Here is a 17690-nt window from a genome sequence, read left to right on the forward strand (position 1 = left end):
ATTTTTTTCTTTTATGGTGCAGTTCTATTCCTGCATGGACTGGAGCCACAGGGCTTATATATGCATGTGAACAAAGGGCACCAAACAGTACAAACAATACAATTATTTAATTTATTTTTTGGTGTCGCAGACACAGCTCTATTCAAACTGCATGGAGTCACAGGGCTTATATATGCACGTGAATGTCTTACTGATGGACACAGCCAATATAGCAGAGTACAGCACAGCATACAGCAGTGCACACTCCCTATACACATTGACTAAGCAGCACAGCCATTTGTGACTTGTGAGTGTGCATGGCAATGTACAGCACAGTTTACAAAAGTATTCTTCACTAAGCAGCACAGCAACTTGTGAGTCTGGACACAGCACAGACTATACAGCAGAGTTAAGCGCAGCATACAGCTGTGTGCCTGACATGGAAATGATGCAGAGTCCTGTCCACGGTGCCTTAAATAGAATCCAAAAACCAGTGCGAATAAAATGCAGCAAGGATGACATTTCTAATGTGAATATGAATTATCCAACACTAATGGATTTCTTTCCTCCCACACCCTCCTTGACCCTTTTAAGTCTGACTTCCATTGTCTCCACTCCACTGAAACTGCCCTCACGAAAGTCAGCAATGACCTCCTTGCTGCCAAATCCAAGGTCCACTACTCTGCTCATTCTCCTTGACCTCTCTGCTGCTTTCAAACACTGTGGACCACCCTCTCCTGCTGCAAATCCTTTCAGTCCCTTGGTCTACGTGACACTGCCCTCTCCTGGCTGTCTTTCTACTTGTCTGTTTCCTCTAATGACTCCTTTTCCCCACAGCCTCTTACAGTAGCTGTTACCCAAGGTTCTATTCTTATGGTGCATACACACGATCAGATTTTTCCTTCAGATATGAACGATAACGATTTAAAAATCGTTCAGTCGTTCATATCTGAAGGAAAATCGTTCATATCTGACATGCCTGAACGATGGACGATCAACGATGCGCGTTCCCGTTTGTCAGATAACGATATCTGACATCTGATGGGTTTGCAGTCAGACTTGGACGATTCCATTCATTTTAATGCAGTCAAAAATCGTTCAATCGTTCAAATCGTTCAAAACTTTGGTAAAATCGTTCAAATCGTTCAAATCGTTTAATCGTTCAATCGTTCATCTGACAAATCTGACAAGTCTGACAAAACTGACCGTGTGTATGCTCCATTAGACCTCTCCTGTTTTCCCTGTATACATCCTCTCTAGATGAACTCATCAGCTCTTTGACCTCCATTAATGATCTCTATGCTGATGATACTTAATTCTACCTTTCATCCCAATTTCTCCCCCTCTCTACTGACTTGTATCTCCAACTGTCTTTCTTCTATCTCTTTCTGAATGTCCCTGCGATTTCTTAAACTTAACATGTCTAAGACTGAGCTGATCATCTTCCCACCCTCCCACATAACCTCACTTTCCACTATTTCTTTATCAATTGATGGCACAACTGTCTCATCTAGCACCATAGTGTGCTGTCTTGAAGTTATCCTGGATTCATATCAAGAACCTCTCGCAGTGCTGTCATTTCCATCTCAAAAATATTTCCAAGATCAGACCCTATCTCACCAAGGAAACCCTCATACACTCACTGGTCATCTCCAGATTGGACTACTGTACCCTCCTCTTATCTGGCCTCCCCATATCCCATCTCTCTCCTCTCCAGTCTGTCTTCAAAGCTGCTGCTCTGCTAATCTTCCTCTCCAAATTATCTACATCTGCCTCCCCTCTCCTACAAGCCCTCCACTGGCTCCCCTTCCCTTTCAGAACCCAATTCAAGGTTCTCACACTCGCTGACAAAGTCCTCACCCAATCTTCTCCCATTTACATCTCTGATCTCATCTCCCTTCACTCTCCTGTCTGCTGTCTTCATTAAAGTAAAGCACACTGCCTTTTATGCCAACTGATTACTTCCTCGCACTCCCGCCTCCAAGATTTTAACCATGCTGCTCTCCTCCTTTGGAACTCTCTCCCTCTCCCCATCAGACTCTCCACCTCTCTACAATCATTCAAATGGGCTCTCAAGACCCACTACTTCATTAAAATCTTTCAGCTCTCATCCGATTTCTAACTTACTGCTACATGTTCCTTCCTCCCTTTCTGCCCCATGTGTGTCACACCTGTCTGCCCCTCCCTTTTAGAATGTAAGCTCTTACCAGCAGGGCCCACTACCCTCTTGTGCTTCTCCCTACTTAACATTCATCTACTTCTTACTCCCCACTATGGCACCCAACACTTGGTTGCTTATGCTCTGCTGCTTATGTTGGTGTAATTGTGGCTAATGTAGCAATGTATATTATTCATGTCCTTGTCTTGCATTGTATTGTATTGTATTGTACTGTAAGTCACTGGTCACATGTTTGTTTATGCTTTGTGAGGCGCTGCGGAAGACTTGTGGTGCCATATAAATAAATGATGATAATAATAATAATAATAAATAATGAAATAATCAGTTACTAAATGACACAAATTCCTAAAGGAAATCATCAGCTCATTTCACCAAACTCACTGTTTGAGAGACTGTGTAGATTGAACAGATGCTTGCCTGACCCAACGCATTTCCTTACTGTGGGAAGGGATACAGAATCAAGACTACTGTATACACCACAAACAGAGAAACAGAGAATTACAGTTATTTTTGCCACCCACATGAGATTTTGCAGTTTTAGCCCTAACCAGGCATCTGCACCACCTGAGAGTGACAGACAATGGAGGTGGAGCCAGGAGGTGATCTAGGCACCGCTCATTTTCTTGAACTTCCATGCTGGAGCTGCCCAGAGGAGCCCACCCCACTACATAAAGCATTGCTAACTACAGGCTCAGAGTCTCCCTAACTGTAGCTGTTGCATCCACCATGCCTTGCTCCATCCTGCCGGGTGTATGCTGCCTGCTGACTGAGGATTTTCACCCATGCTGAGAGCCAAGGGGCCCATGACCTAGCTTTGGTCAGGGGCCACAACGAAGATTATTTTCCACAAGAAGGATGGGATGAGCCTGTGCCAGAAGGCTCTGTAGACTATGAAGATCTGCCTGGTGGGGGCAGGTGGAATGAGACGAGTGAACCGGGACCTACTCCAGGAGCAAAAAGGGAGTGGGGAAAACAGGTTAGTGCCCCACCAGGACTTAAGTCCACTCCTCAGAGCCGAGTACGTACTGTATCTGGTGTTTCCAGTTTCTATATGTCCATGTCTCCCAATCCACAGACACCAACACCTACACTTCTTTACCCCCTATTCTCTGATCTCCTGTCCCATCACCAGCCCTAAAATCCTAGTGCACCCCGCTCCTCCATTTCTGGCTCCCCAATCCCCAGCTCACACCAACTTCCTGTCCCTTGTTGGGTGCTCTTTCTCAGCATTTCCATGTGGGATACAGCGGATTAGATGGTTTGTGGACATTGGAAGGTTCAACATTCTTTCCTTCTACAAAGAGGGAAATATTTTCCATTCATAGTCCCATAATCTTACCCCAGCACCAAACAGAAACTCCAAATGTTGTCCTCTTTATTACCCCTATATGTGCCCTCTGTTCAGATAAATCCACTCCTATTACCTCTCCGTGAGCCCCCTGTACAAAGATATGTACCACATATTACACCTCTGAGTTGCTCCCTGTACAGAGATATAACCCCTATGTAAGACCTCTGCTGCCTACAATGGCCCTATTACCTCAGAGGAAGGAGGTTTCTTGCACAACAAATTATGGGGAGGGAGGCACTCACAGCAGGTTACTATATGTCACTGTGCACAGGGACTGTTATGTTTCTGCCCCCACTTATACAGATATTATCACATTGCATATCTACCCAGTGGAAGTAGGTACAATATTTATTATGGGCTATAGCAGATGATAGAGAATGCAGCCCTTATATTCACTAGGAAGTAATGATATCAATCAGCCATGAGACACTTTGTGCCTCCAGATGTCTCATTAGTTTTTGGTAAATGTATGAACTATTTGTAGATGACTGGGACACTGTACTGACATCTGTCACTGAATTTACCTTCACTAGTGAGCTGAGGGCCTGATTCAGACCCATTCGCTAGGCTGCGTTCGCACATAGCCTGCTGATGTTTGCAATCTGCGCATGCGTATAAGACGCAGTGCACGTGCATGAACCAGTCCATGTGTTCGTGAAGTGTTCACACCCTGTACACAGACACTCCGCAAGCATGAGTGACAGGACGTGCCATTTGTGGGTGGTGACATGGGGTGGTCGATGGAAATGGGGGTGTGGTGGTGCGAACACAGGCGTCTCTGTGTATCTGAATGCCGTTTCAGGGGTGTGCATACTAAAGACGCATCATCATAGTACACGTCACATAGCTGAATTACACACAGCAGCACTCACAGTGCTTGTGGTAGGGTACGGTCAGCCACAAGTGCTGCATATGGGTCCGATATTACTCGATGTTACCCATTGTTTAATACACTTTCTGGAGATGATGTATGTTACTAAGGGAAAGTGGCCATCTAAATACATACCGCAATAGCACGGCAAGACATAGTGGGCGTGCTAATGTCTTGCTAGCGATCTCAGGATTTGCATACTCTGGCTGCTGACGGCTGCGTGCGAACGCATCCTAGTGAGTGGGTCTGAATCAGGCAAACTACTGACTTCTTTTCCATCACCATAGTGTCCTGCGGATTCATCAATACACTTAGTATATATAGTCTCCTGTTTTCTAAAACATCAGTGTTTTAAGCAAGCAGAATGTACAGGGATAAAAACATGGAATTTTTAGATTTTGATCAGGAAAATACAGGTTGCAGCAGGGAATTCCGAGATTTCAAAGTAGAAACACTGAATCAGACTGTTAGTCAAAAGGTCAGGAATGACAATGTCAACATTCATAATGTCGAAACCACAATGTTAGCAGTTATATTGTCAACATTGCTACAATATTGACAAGCAATGTGTCGACATTCTTGGAATGTCCACAGGTAGAATGTTGACATAGGGTTAGGCTATATATGGGAGGGTTAGGGTTTCGGCTACGGGGGTGGAGGGAGACTAGGGTTAGGCATTAGGGGAAAAATACTATTATTATTATTATTATTATTATTATTATTGTCTCCACTAAGATGCATGGGAGATATATCCTTATACAGTTCTCTATGGGCATAATGCTCTAAATATTGCCACCTATACAGATGGGTTGAGTATGGGATACTGGCAGTCGGGATCCCGGCTGTCAGAATCCCGAAATTGGTATCCCGACAGGGCTAGCATGCAGACACTTTGGTGCCTAACCCTAACCTCCCACCCCTAGTGCTGAACCTACCCCCCCTCCCTGAACCCTAACCGGCTACCCTGAGTGCCTAACCCTAACCCTCCCCCTAGTGCCTAACTCTCACCCTCTACCCCTCTGCTTACCTTCGGTATCCCAGTGGTCGGGATGCCGACATCAGTGTTGTGAGAGGCGTTTTTGTTAGTCATAAGGACAATCTATGTTCGCATCTCCATCATGCAGAACATCATCTCAGCAATGGTAAATGGAGCACCTGACCCATTCTCCCCATCCATCGCAATTCATAAGTTTTTGAATTTACTTTGCTTGTTATTAACAATTAATGGTCAGATTTTGTATGGCTTCAATTTTATTTTTAATAAAGGTTTTTGCAGCAAAGGTCACTGAACTGCTGGGAATCAATCATTCATAAGGAGTCTGTGACTGAAATATTTATGAATGATAAAGCTATCTTGACAAAGTAAAGTTCAGCAATGAGGCAACTTGTGACAACATGACAAGGTTTCAAAACAGACACGGTAAATTAATAAAGCAGAAGCTGAGAGAGAAACAGTACAGACGGGTGGCAATACAGATAAAACAGTAGTAGCCTGTCGAGATGGTGGCTGAAATCCTACAACATGTACAATGCTGCATAGAAGCAACTCTGTGTGTGCTCTAGCATGGCTTTTGTCAGAGGTAATGGGGGAGGGGGGGATAATGAGAGCACCATCATCTATTTGGCTCCTAAGCAATGACAAATAGGTTGTATGGTTGCTATCTGGTATTACAGTGGTATGTGGATTCTAGGCCTTATAGAACACCTCTTAAAATGAACTTAGTATACTAACACCTGCCCTACCCCACTCCCACAATTAAAAATATATATATATATATAAACTGTACTGGATGGTAAACTGTATTAATGTATATTATCTTTGCTTAGATCCTTGAGCAGCTCATATTCATCAGTATATTAATCTGAGGTTTCTCACAACATGCTGCCGAGTGCTGGCTTACTTCTGTGAATGTCCATCCCACCTTCTTAATCACTATTTACGAACTACAGGATACAGTATGCTTCTATATTGTCACAATCCTGGCTAGTTTTTACCTTTTGTGACTAACCTCTGCCAGCTGCTCCATGGATCTGTGTTTGTAATTTTCCTGGGACATCTGCTGTGGCTGAATCATGCTGGCTGTAACATCTATGTGTGTGCAGACTGCTCTCCCCCCACACTGATTAAACACCTGGACCCTGCTCTGTCTGTGAGCATTGCTAGTCTTAATTGGAATCACAGGTGTGGTCCTGATTCTCAAGGGCTGCAGAGATGAATACTCTCTCTGCATGCTGTGCCTTGCTCCACTCTGAATGCCACTGCCAGACCACCTGTCTGTATCCACCAATCGCTGCCAGACTCTAGGTATATAGATCCTCCTCTAATAGCACTCAGTGCTTGAACATCTTGTTACATTCCGTGGTGTACAACTTATGCTATAGCTGTACCTCTGAGTACCAGTATGTCCCAGGCTCCTGCTGGTTCCTAGACCAGTGCTATCCGTAAGCCTGCTGCGTTCAGCTATCCACACTACCAGCCTCTCACCTACGGCTCCCAGGCCGCTCCAAGTAGCTTCCATGCTACCATCTCTCACCCACGGCTGCCAGGCCGCACCAAGTAGCTTCCACGCTACCATCTCTCACCTACGGCTCCCAGGCCACTCCAAGTAGCTTCCACAATACCAGCTTCTCTACACGGCTCCCAGGCCGCACCAAGTAGCTTCCATGCTACCAGCTTCTCCACACGGCTCCCAGGCCGCACCAAGTAGCTTCCCAGCTACCAGCGCCTACCCACGGCTATCCGGCAGCTCCACGTAGCCACGCAGCTACCGGCGTCTACCCACGGCTATCCAGCTGCTCCACGTAGCCCCCCAGCTACCAGCGTCTACCCACGGCTATCCGGCCGCTCCACGTAGCCACCCAGCTACCAGCATCTACCCACGGCCATCCGGCCGCTCCATGTAGCCAACCAGCTACCAGCGTCTACCCACTGCTATCCAGCTGCTCCACGTAGCCACCCAGCTACCAGCGCCTACCCACGGCTATCCGGCCGCTCCACGTAGCCACCCAGCTACCAGCGTCTACCCACGGCTATCCGGCCGCTCCACGTAGCCACCCAGCTACCAGCGTCTACCCACGGCTATCCGGCCACTCCACGTAGCCACTCAGCTACCAGCGTCTACCCACGGCTATCCAGCCACTCCACGTAGCCATCCAGCTACCAACGTCTTCCCACGGCTTCCCAAGCCACAACAAGTAGCTTCCACGTTACCATCCATCTGCAAGCTCATCTACTGGTACCCCGACCAGCTCAGTCAGCCTACCTGCTGGTCCCAGTCCGGTCTCTCCAAGTTCCTTCTGGTCTCATTCCAACATCTCAAGTTTCCAGTTCCAGTCACTCATCACCAAAGGCAGTTCTCACTGCTACCCACTTCTTATATTAAAAGAGCTATTCATGTTACCCATGGTTCCAGTCCAGCCGTCCTCCAGTGATTCCAGTTCATCACCTGATACAGGTAACTCACTAGCACCAACTGTGACATATATAGAGAAAATGCTTCTTATAGGTGCCCACTCATATAACAAGGGGCAATACAACAGCGCTAATACATTCCAGTTTGTGAATCTGCTCCTAGAAAAGTGTCCTGCAACATCTTTTGTTGTTTTGCATATTGGAAAGCTGATAGTGGAAAGAGTAAAAGTTTCACTTCAAGGTCTCTCCCATTAACACCACAGAGCCCTTGTCTGATGAAGTGAGCAGTGTCTCATGAAATGTGTTACAAATGGTTTCACACATAGAGGGCTTGAAAAAGAGATGGTATTCTGAAACTCGTCTTATGGATGCTACGGCGTACCTGGCACTCCAAGCCTGCACCTGTACCCGACCTAACCACAACTTTACGAGGGGTATACATCTCCCTGGACCTATATGATTATCCATCTTGTTTATGTGTCTATCTGGTAGGAGGCTAAGGGATCCTTAAGGGGCCGTTATACCTTTTTTTCACTTTACTTGAATTTATATTGTGAGTGTTATTTTAATCTGCATGAAATAAATTTGAAAAACAGAAATACACCATGTGCATTTCTTTACCCTTTTACCCATGATGAATATATCCGACATATATCAGGAAACAACTGTAGAAAATTTTATATATTTACTTTAAGGCCGGCTTCTATCTTTATTAAAGTAAGCAGGTTACCTATAAGGGAACCTCATCTTTGGAGTAAAGGGAATAATAGGCGAAAGCTGAATAAGCTTGAGAATATGTAAGAAAATTGCTTATCCTTATTGTCTTTCTTATACCCTTTTCACACCGGAGCTAAAACCCGGGTTATTGCAGGGTTAACCTGGGCAGCTCCTTGGTGTAAAAGGGGTGAGGGTTGGATTGCCGGGTCGAGTGACCCGGCAATCCAACCAAGGTAAATAGCAGGGTTTAACATGGGAGTAACCCGTGAAACCCTGCTGTGTGTACGGCGCACTCAAGGTCTTGATGACCTGCAGTGCGCCGCAAGCCAGCCGATTGGTCTGGCTTCAGTGGCGCTTGTAGATGACGTCATCTCCAAGCGTCCATTTTCTTTGTGCCCTGCACATGCAGACAACTTTCCCCCCAGCCGTCTGGCTTGGTTTGCCACCCGCTGCGTGGCGCTTTTGCACGCATGCGGCCTTCCCCCTCTCCTCCCCTCCTTATGCTGGCACCTGCACTAGCAATCGTGCTGATCCCCGCTGCACCAGTGGGAGCAGCGGCTCCCGCTGGTCACACTGCATGGGTTACACTCCTTCACCAGCGGTCAGCTCCAGCGCGCGGTCTACAGACCCGGGCTGCGGGTGGTCCGGGAGCTCCGCTATTGTGGTGGGCCCGGTGGCCATTTTACTTTGGTGCCCATCTTGTCTGCGCTGCTTCAGCGCTCGATAGGCAGAACTTCCAGGCTCACATCCACTATTGGCCACACATCCCCTCCCTCCCAACAGCATGACCAGGGAAGTATATGTCTGGCTGCCTCATGCATGCTGCTCCCCCGCAGGTGACTTTGATCATGCTGCCGTGTGCCTGCACCTCCTGTTTATCCTACCTGGGGTCAGGTGTCCGGCATCTCTGGGGTTGCTTCCCCAGTTGCCCCCACCACCCCCCATCCCTGTCCTTTTTCCTATCCTTTTTGCTTCTACCCCACCAACCCTTTTTCTCATCCCCTTTCATTCCCCCGCTTTCCTCCTCACTTTAGCCCCCCCTCTTTTGCTTCTACACTCCTGCATTGCACACCTCTATTTTTGCAGGTCATCACACCCCTCCAACGCAAATTGTTGCTGCAACTTTTCACCAATGCGGCTGGCTCGCCAGGTTTTTTTGCTCTTATTTTGAGGGAGTTTTCTGCGCAGCCTCTTGGCCCTGGGTTTGGTGCGATGCAGGTCTTATGAGTAATTTGTTGCTGTTTTTGTGGCCGTAGAACTCTGGGCATTGCGACTGATTTGTAGACTAGCTGATTTTTGGTGTGACAGAATTGAGTTTAGGTCATGCCATCAACAAACGAAGCTCGTCTTCGTTTTTCTTTTGCGTTTGCTGTGTTATTTAGTTTTGTGCATTTAGGTATCGAATTTTAGATACAGTTTTGCGCTGTGGTCTCTCGTCCCAATGGCACTCTGGACATAATCGTCTGCCTGGCAATTTTGGTGAACTTATGGTGCTCAGCCATCTACGGAGGGTAAGTCTTTGAATATTTGCTTTACTTCTTTGTTTGGAACCATTAGTAGCAGGGTAGGTCCAAAGCCTTCGTGGTGGCGGCGCTAGCATGGATCTCATTCTATTGTAAGCGTAAAGGTATTTATGACCCAACCCAGTAATTTATTTTCACTTAGCTATTACAGGTTGGGTGAAGGGGTCTCCCGGCCGCCCAATGAAGTGCAGCTTTTGAAGACGTTGCTTGTGGTTATGGATCAGGTGGCTTCTGACGGGTTTGAGGCCTCTCATTTCCGTTTGGACTTTTCGGCTGCATTTTTTTGGGGTGTTTATTTTGAGAGAGTTGGTGGTTGCCAATAAGGCATCTTAATTGTCAGGGCTGTTGTTTAAAGATATTGTTTTTAGGAGATCAGTGGTGCTTTGCAAGCTTCGGTGGGCGGAAGAGACCAAATAGGTTGGGGTAGATAGTTTACTTTTCTCAACATCCTGAGGTTTATTTGCCCGGTACGCCTTGCGGCACATTACAGAGGTGGAGTCCTGCTGGTGGGGCACAATGGTGGTTTACATGCCGATCTTACCCTTCGTACCAAGTTTCAGTTCGCTGCTGTTTTGGACAGGGTTTGGTTGGGTTAGGTTTGTATGCTTCAGCTTCTAGTACTCATGTCTTTCAAATTGGGGCAGCTATTGGCGCAGCGATTGCGGGGGCATTTTCTGTGTACATGCAGAGTTTAGGGTGTTGAAAGTTGGCTGCCTACAAGACTTATACACGTTGCAACAAGAGGTAGTTGTGCACCTGGCGCCAACCCGAAACATTGCTTACCAACCAATTGTTGAACGACTAGCGTTCAACAATTGGGGGGTGGCGAAGGGATTTTTTTTATTTTTCCTCCCGGGAGCTTTGGTCTGGCCCAATTTGGTTCATGGGTAGGTTTTTTTTTAGTTTTTCCTCTTCACTCTGGTTACTTGTTTCCCCTCTTATGCATCCACCCATTACTGGTTATGTTGTGTCACACTAACCTTTTCTTTTCCCAATTTAAGGAGAGGCGCAGCATAGTGGGAGTACACTGCAGCTTATGGCTTTATGTGGCGCAAGATAACTTTGTGGGGGCACTTGCCCTCGATGTACCTGGCAAGTTTGTCCTTCTCCGTTTGATGGGACCCGGGGCGCTTTTGTACGGAAGCGTCTTGGATTGGCCCAGGAGGGAAGTGGGACCCTTGCAGCGTTAGTGCGTCTAGAGGGGGGACGTTTCAGACATTCCCCGAGTATTGAGCGAGGAGAAAGCTAGAACTGAGCCTGCAGAGTCTCTTTGCCACCCTGGTTAGCTTAATTAACTATAATTAATTATAAATAAAAAGCTGTGACCTTTTAGCCAAGCTCTTGTTGTCTGTATTGTTTTTTATTAGTTTAAGTTAAGTAAGCTAGTCAAGGTAGTTAAAGATTAGAAGCAATAAACCAATGTATATCATATTGTTATCATCACCCTTAAAGTAGAGATGAGCGGGTTCGGATCTCAGAGATCCAAACCCACCTGCATTTTGTAGATCCCAGTCGGATCCAAGCCGGCTCAGGTTTTCCTGCGTGACTCATATCTCTCAAATCGAGGCAAAACCATAGAGATGAAATCTCATGGCTCACGAGCTTTCGTTTCTATATATAAGAAACGCGGCGGGCGCCATTTCACTCCGGATGTGGAGGCTAAACAGGCAGGGTGAGTAGTGTAGGGCTGTGGAGAAGTGCTGTGCTGTGCTGTCTGCTTTCTCCTGGGCTGCTGCTGATCCATCTTGGCTAGTGCTGTGCTGTCTGCTGCATCCATCTGGGCTGGTGCTGATCCATCTGGGCTGGTGCTGTGCTGTCTGGTTCTGGTGCTGTGCTGTCTGCTGTGTCCATCTGGGCTGGTACTGATTCATCTGGGCTGGAGCTGTGCTGTCTGCTGCGTCCATCTGGGACCAAGTTCTGGACCCCCCCCCAAAAAAATATATATTTTCAATTTATTTTCTGTGTGTGTGTGTGTTAGGCTTAGCCACACAATATACAGCAAGTTGCAACCTAGTACGCCCGACTCCAGTCATCATCAATCGGCACTCCGGGCCCAAGTTCTGGCCCTGAAAAAAAAAATAAACAAAGTGTATTTTTTTGTCTAAAATATATATGTCTCTATTTTTTTGTGTAACATATATTTGTCTATGTGCGTGTTAGGCTTAACCGCACAAGATACAGCAAGTCAGCAACACAACCTTGTGCTTCCCGACTCCAGTCATCATCAATCTGTGCTCTGGGCCCAAGTTCTGGAGCTGAAAATTTATTTACATTTTTTTATTTTTTTACCTAATAATTGTCTGTGCATGTTAGGCTTAGCCGCACAAGATACAGCAGCAATGCAAGTTGCAACCTAGTGCTGCCTGACTCCAGTCGTCATCAATCTGTGCTCTGGGCCCAAGTTCTGGACCTGAAATTTTTATTTAAAAAATTGTCTTTTTTTGTCTAATAATTGTCTGTGCGTGTTAGGCTTAGCCGAACAAGATCTAGCAAGTCGGCAACGCAACCTAGTGCTGCCCGACTCCAGTTGTCATCAATCTGTGCTCTGGGCCCAAGTTCTGGAGCTGAAAATTTTTTTTCGTCTTTTTCTAATAATTGTCTGTGTGTCTGTGCATGTTAGGCTTAGCCACACAAGATCTAGCATGTCTGCAACGCAACCTAGTGCTGCCCGACTCCAGTCGTCATCAATCTGTGCTCTGGGCCCAAGTTCTGGAGCTGAAATTTTTTTTAAAAAGTTGTCTTTTTTTGTCAAATTTTTTTCTGTGGGCGCACAACTGCACGTGTGTGAATTTTGTAACCACACCTTGGCTACACTATTGGTGCTTGTGACACTGCTTCAAGACTGCAGAAAATATTGAGGGCTGTCACATGACAGGAGAGCAAGGCCAAGAACTACATGTTGTAGCTGCCACCAGCAGTGCAAGGCCATCAACTTCCTCATCCTCTATGAAGGCCCATGCCCCAGGGCTTAAGTCACGCCATCAATATGGTAAAGCTACTTTTACTGAAGTAAAGAGAAAAAAATGAAAGGAAATTTGCCTTTACATAAACAAAAAATGGCAATATGCCATTCACTACACAAAGTGGCAAGGAAAGGATAAGGCCTTGGCCTTTCTTTATGAATACTGCTGGTTCTGATTCTGATAGCCCTTCGGAAAAAAAAAACTGTGTGCCCTGAGAAATCGAAACCACAAATCCCCGAGGAGAGTGCAAGTGTGTCCGGGGTTGCCATGTGTGAACCAGACCTAAATACGAGTGTACTGGAGGATCCTTCAAGTTTCAACATTTGTGTGCCCTCAGTAAATGTGGGGAAGGGCAGTCAACATCTTGCAGACGTAGTCATCGAGGATGCTTCTGTGGAATTGCACATGGAGGAGGATATTTTGGTAGTTGAAGGTGCTAAGGATGATGAGGATGTTGATGCCGAGGATGTCCATTGTGTAAGTAAGGCAAAAGCTGTTGCCCATGGATTGAAAAAGCCAAAGCCGATTGTTGTCATGCTTCGGGAAAAGACAAAAAAATCCACTTCTCACGTATGGAATTATTTACACCCCTATCCGGACAACAGTTGTCAAGCCATATGTGACCATTGCCAAGCAAGAGTGAGTAGAGGGAAAGACCTAAACCACCTAGGAACCTCCTCCTTGTTATGTCGTTACGTTCCAAAACTCAAAACGTAACAAGTCCAGTGTCACCTACCTGCTCCCTCTCTGTGAGGTCCAAGCACCTTCAATCTCCAACACAAACACCTGCATCATCAATATCCTCATTCGTCATTGGGAGTAGTCCTGCTGCATCCAATGTTGGTATTCGAAGCATGATTGACTCCTCTCCTGTCCGTGATTCCTCTTAAGGATCCATGATGACTATGCCTGTTGCTGCTGCTGTTGCTATCAGTGGATCTTCATCCCAGAAGGGGACCAGGAGGAAGACTACTTGTAGCGTATCCTCGAAAAAACAATGAACTGTTAAACAATCATTTGCAAGGGCAAACAATTATGACAGCAATCACCCAGTTGCACAGCAGATTTCTGATGCCATAACAGCTATGCTGGTATTAGATGTGCGTCCAGTATCCGCCATTACTGCAGTGGGTTTTCAACAGTTAATTAAGGTCCTGTGTCCTCATTATCAGATCCCTTCTAGATTCCACTTTGCTAGAACAGCAATTCCAAGTCTGTACAAGGACATTAAGGTTTTTTTAATGTCCTCAGAAATGCCGTTGTACCCACTGTCCACTTGATCCCTGATATGTGGACAAGTGGGACAGGGCAAACTAAGGATTACATGACTGTGACAGCCCACTGGGTAGCTGAATTGCCTACAACAGCAACAGCAGCAGCAACATCTACCAAAAGACAGCTGATACAGAGGCAGGCTACTCTTTGTATAACTGGTTTCACTAAGAGGCATACTGCTGAGAACCTCTTAGAAAAACTCAGGGAAATCATTGCTAAATGGCTTACCCCACTTGGACTCTCCTTTTAGGATTTGTGATTTCGGACAATGCCACCAATATCGTGAGAGCATTACATGTGGGCGAACTCCAACATGTCCCATGTTTTGCTCACGCAATTAATTTGGTGGAGCGACATTTTTTTAAAAGTGACAGGAGCATGCAGGAGATGCTCTCGGTGCCCTGCAAAATATCTGGACATTTTAGACATTCCGCAAACGCTTGTCGAAGATTGCATGACCAGCAGGTACTGTTAAATTTGCCCTGCCATCAGCTGAAACAAGAGGTAGTAACTCGGTGGAATTCTACCCTCTATATGCTTCAGCAGATGAAGGAACAGCAAAAGGCCTTCCAGGGCTATACAATGGCCTATGACATAGGCCATGGAGGGGGAATGCACCTTACTCAAGTGCAGTGGAGAATAATTTCCGTGTTGCGCAAGGTTCTCAAACCCTTTGAACTTGCCACACGTGAAGTTAGTTCAGACCCTGCAGCTTGAATCAGGTCATTCCCCTCATCAAACATTTGCAAAAACAGCTGGAGAAACTGAAGGAGGAGCTGAAATGGAGTGATTGCTCAAAGTATGTCGGACAGGTGGATCAAGCCCTTGATTCACTTCACCAGGATCCAAGAGCCGTCAATCTATTGAAATCTGAAAAATATATTTTGGCGACCATTCTGGATCCTAGGTTTAAGTCCTACCTTGTAAGTTTTTTTTCCAACAGACCGAAATCTAAAACTATGCAAAGAGCTGTTGGTATAAAAATTGTCAGCTGCAGCCACACGTTAAGCGCCATCATCTACTCCTTCAGTTTCAACAGCTGCCAGGAAAAAAACTAAATTTTCCTTACAGAATGCCTGCTTGTCATGCAGATTGTTCACCAAAAAATGACATCTGGTCAGGCCTGAGAAAACTGCCTACTATTGACATGTCTTCTACCGTGACTATGTATGATGTGGTCTCCATTCAGAAAATGGTGGAGGACTATTTCAGAGATAACATCCTAATAGGCATGTCAGACAGTCCCTTTCAGTACTGGCAGGAAAAAGAGGCAATTTAGAGTCCCATACACAAACTGGCTTTGCATTACTTAAGTTGCTCACCCTCCAGTGTGTACTCTGAAAGAGTTTTCAGTGCAGCTGACAACCTTCTCAGTGATCGGTGTAGGAGGTTACTTCCTAAAAATGTGGAAAAGATGATGTTCATTAAAATTAAATACAAATTCCACAAGGAAGACCTCTACCAACAATTACATGAAAAAATTACAGAGGCGCCTATGGTGGATTTCAGCGGCGACGAATTAATATTGTGTGAAGAGGATGTACACACTGATGGGGATGACGAGGACGAGGATGATGACAATTTGTAATGTAAAGCCAGTTTGTGTATGGGATCATTTTCATTTCCATGTCCAATGCACATTGGTAGCTTGTTTTATGGGGGTCCATACAAACCAATCATTTCAGCCACAATTGGCAGTCCTTGCCACTGAAATTATTGGTTTGTTAAACTGTCCTGTTTTGTACACAACATAAGGGTGGGTGGGAGGGCCCAAGAACTATTCCATCTTGCACCTTTTTCCTTTCCATTATGTGCTGGTTGGGGCATTGCTGCCTGACATTTTAAAATAATGTTATGGTTGGTTTAGGAACCAATTATTTATTTTAAAATCAATTTATTATCAGTGTTACAGCCAGGGGCTGTACCAATGAATTTCTTTTTATTAATTATTCAGCCAGGGGCTGCACCCAATGAATTGTTGTTTAATTAATTTATTATCAATTTTGCAGCCAGGGGCTGCACCCAATAAATAGTTTTTTTTATTAATTTATTATCAATTTAACAGCCAGGGGCTATACCAATTAATTTATTTTTATTAATTATTCAGCCAGCGGCTGCACCCAATGAATTGTTTTTTAATTAATTTACTATCAATTTAACAGCCAGGGGCTGCACCAATGAATTTCTTTTTATTAATTATTCAGCCAGGGGCTGCACCAATTAATTGTTTTTTAATTAATTTATTATCAATTTTGCAGCCAGGGGCTGCATCAACTATCAACTATCAATTCTTCAATCCTCAAGGGTATCCCAACCATCATCTTTGCACAGTCCTCAACTCTATTAATAATTATATCAATCAGTTTTGAGCCAGAAAGCTGGATGCAACCTTTTGGCCCTATAACTAGATGAAAAAAAATCAATATTGTGAGCTGTGAGGTGGTCAAAATTGACTGGAAATGAGTGGAAATAAATGTTATTGAGGTTATTAATACTGTAGGGACAAAAAAGGCCCATTTTATGTTATTTTAGCTGTTTTTTTATTTTTTAAGAAAAAATCCAGATCCAAAACCAAAATACGAAAACAAAACATGGAGGTGAGGTTTTTGTAAACCAATCCAGATCCAAAACCAAAACACGGGGGTCAGCGCACATCTCTACCTTAAAGTGTAGACTGCATAACACAGGAGATTATTTAACTATTCAATATTTGTACTGTATTACTTTATGTATTGTTTATGTTATTTATCATGCATTCTATCAATTTAATTACTGAGAACATCATCTTTGATCCAAGGGCCTGATTCAGATCTGCTCGCTAGGTTGCGTTTGCACGCAGCCAGCCAAGTTTTGCAATCTGCGCATGCATATGCATCACAGTGCACATGCGCAAACTAGTCCATGCGATTGGGAAGCATTTGCTTGCTGCGCATAGACAGCTCGCTAGGTAGAGTGACAGGACAAGCCATTTGTGGGTTGTGACAGTAGATGGTCCATGAAAACGGGGGGGTGGTGGTGCGAATGCAGGCGTGCCTGAGCATCTAAATGCCATTTCAGAGGCGTGCATAATTAAGATGCAGCATATTAGTACCCATCACTTGGTTGTTTTACACACTGAAGCACTCGCAGTGCTTGCAGCAGGGTATGGTCAACCACAAGTGCTGCGATCGCATCCGATGGTACTCGATGTTACAGATGGTTGCATAAACTTCCTGGACATGATGTGGGAAAGTGGGCATCTTAAGACAGGCTGGTAGGCATCTGCATACACAAATCGATCATCCGCTATGACATAGTGGGCGTGCTATTGCCTTGCTGTGCAATCGCGGATTTGCATACTTTCATTGAGTGCGAACTCATCTAGTGAGCGGGTCTGAATCAAGCCCCAAGCACCAAACCATCACATAATTTTATGTGCAA

At 45.3% G+C, this 17690-nt stretch overlaps 1 long non-coding RNA gene across 4 annotated transcripts in view; it reads right to left on the bottom strand.

Moving 5' to 3' along the window:
• Positions 1–6504, bottom strand: part of LOC148481736 (uncharacterized) — a 167744-nt gene extending 161240 nt beyond the window's left edge. For all 4 annotated transcript variants that reach the window (XR_015871847.1, XR_015871846.1, XR_015871845.1 and 1 more), the window contains exon 1: positions 6376–6504. This is a non-coding gene — a long non-coding RNA (uncharacterized LOC148481736). The remainder of the gene's footprint in view (positions 1–6375) is intronic.
• Positions 6505–17690: the final 11186 nt, after the last annotated feature.

Source organism: Taudactylus pleione, unplaced genomic scaffold, assembly GCF_031769625.1.
Source record: "Taudactylus pleione unplaced genomic scaffold, aTauple2 ptg000567l, whole genome shotgun sequence".
Taxonomy (NCBI): domain Eukaryota; kingdom Metazoa; phylum Chordata; class Amphibia; order Anura; family Myobatrachidae; genus Taudactylus; species Taudactylus pleione.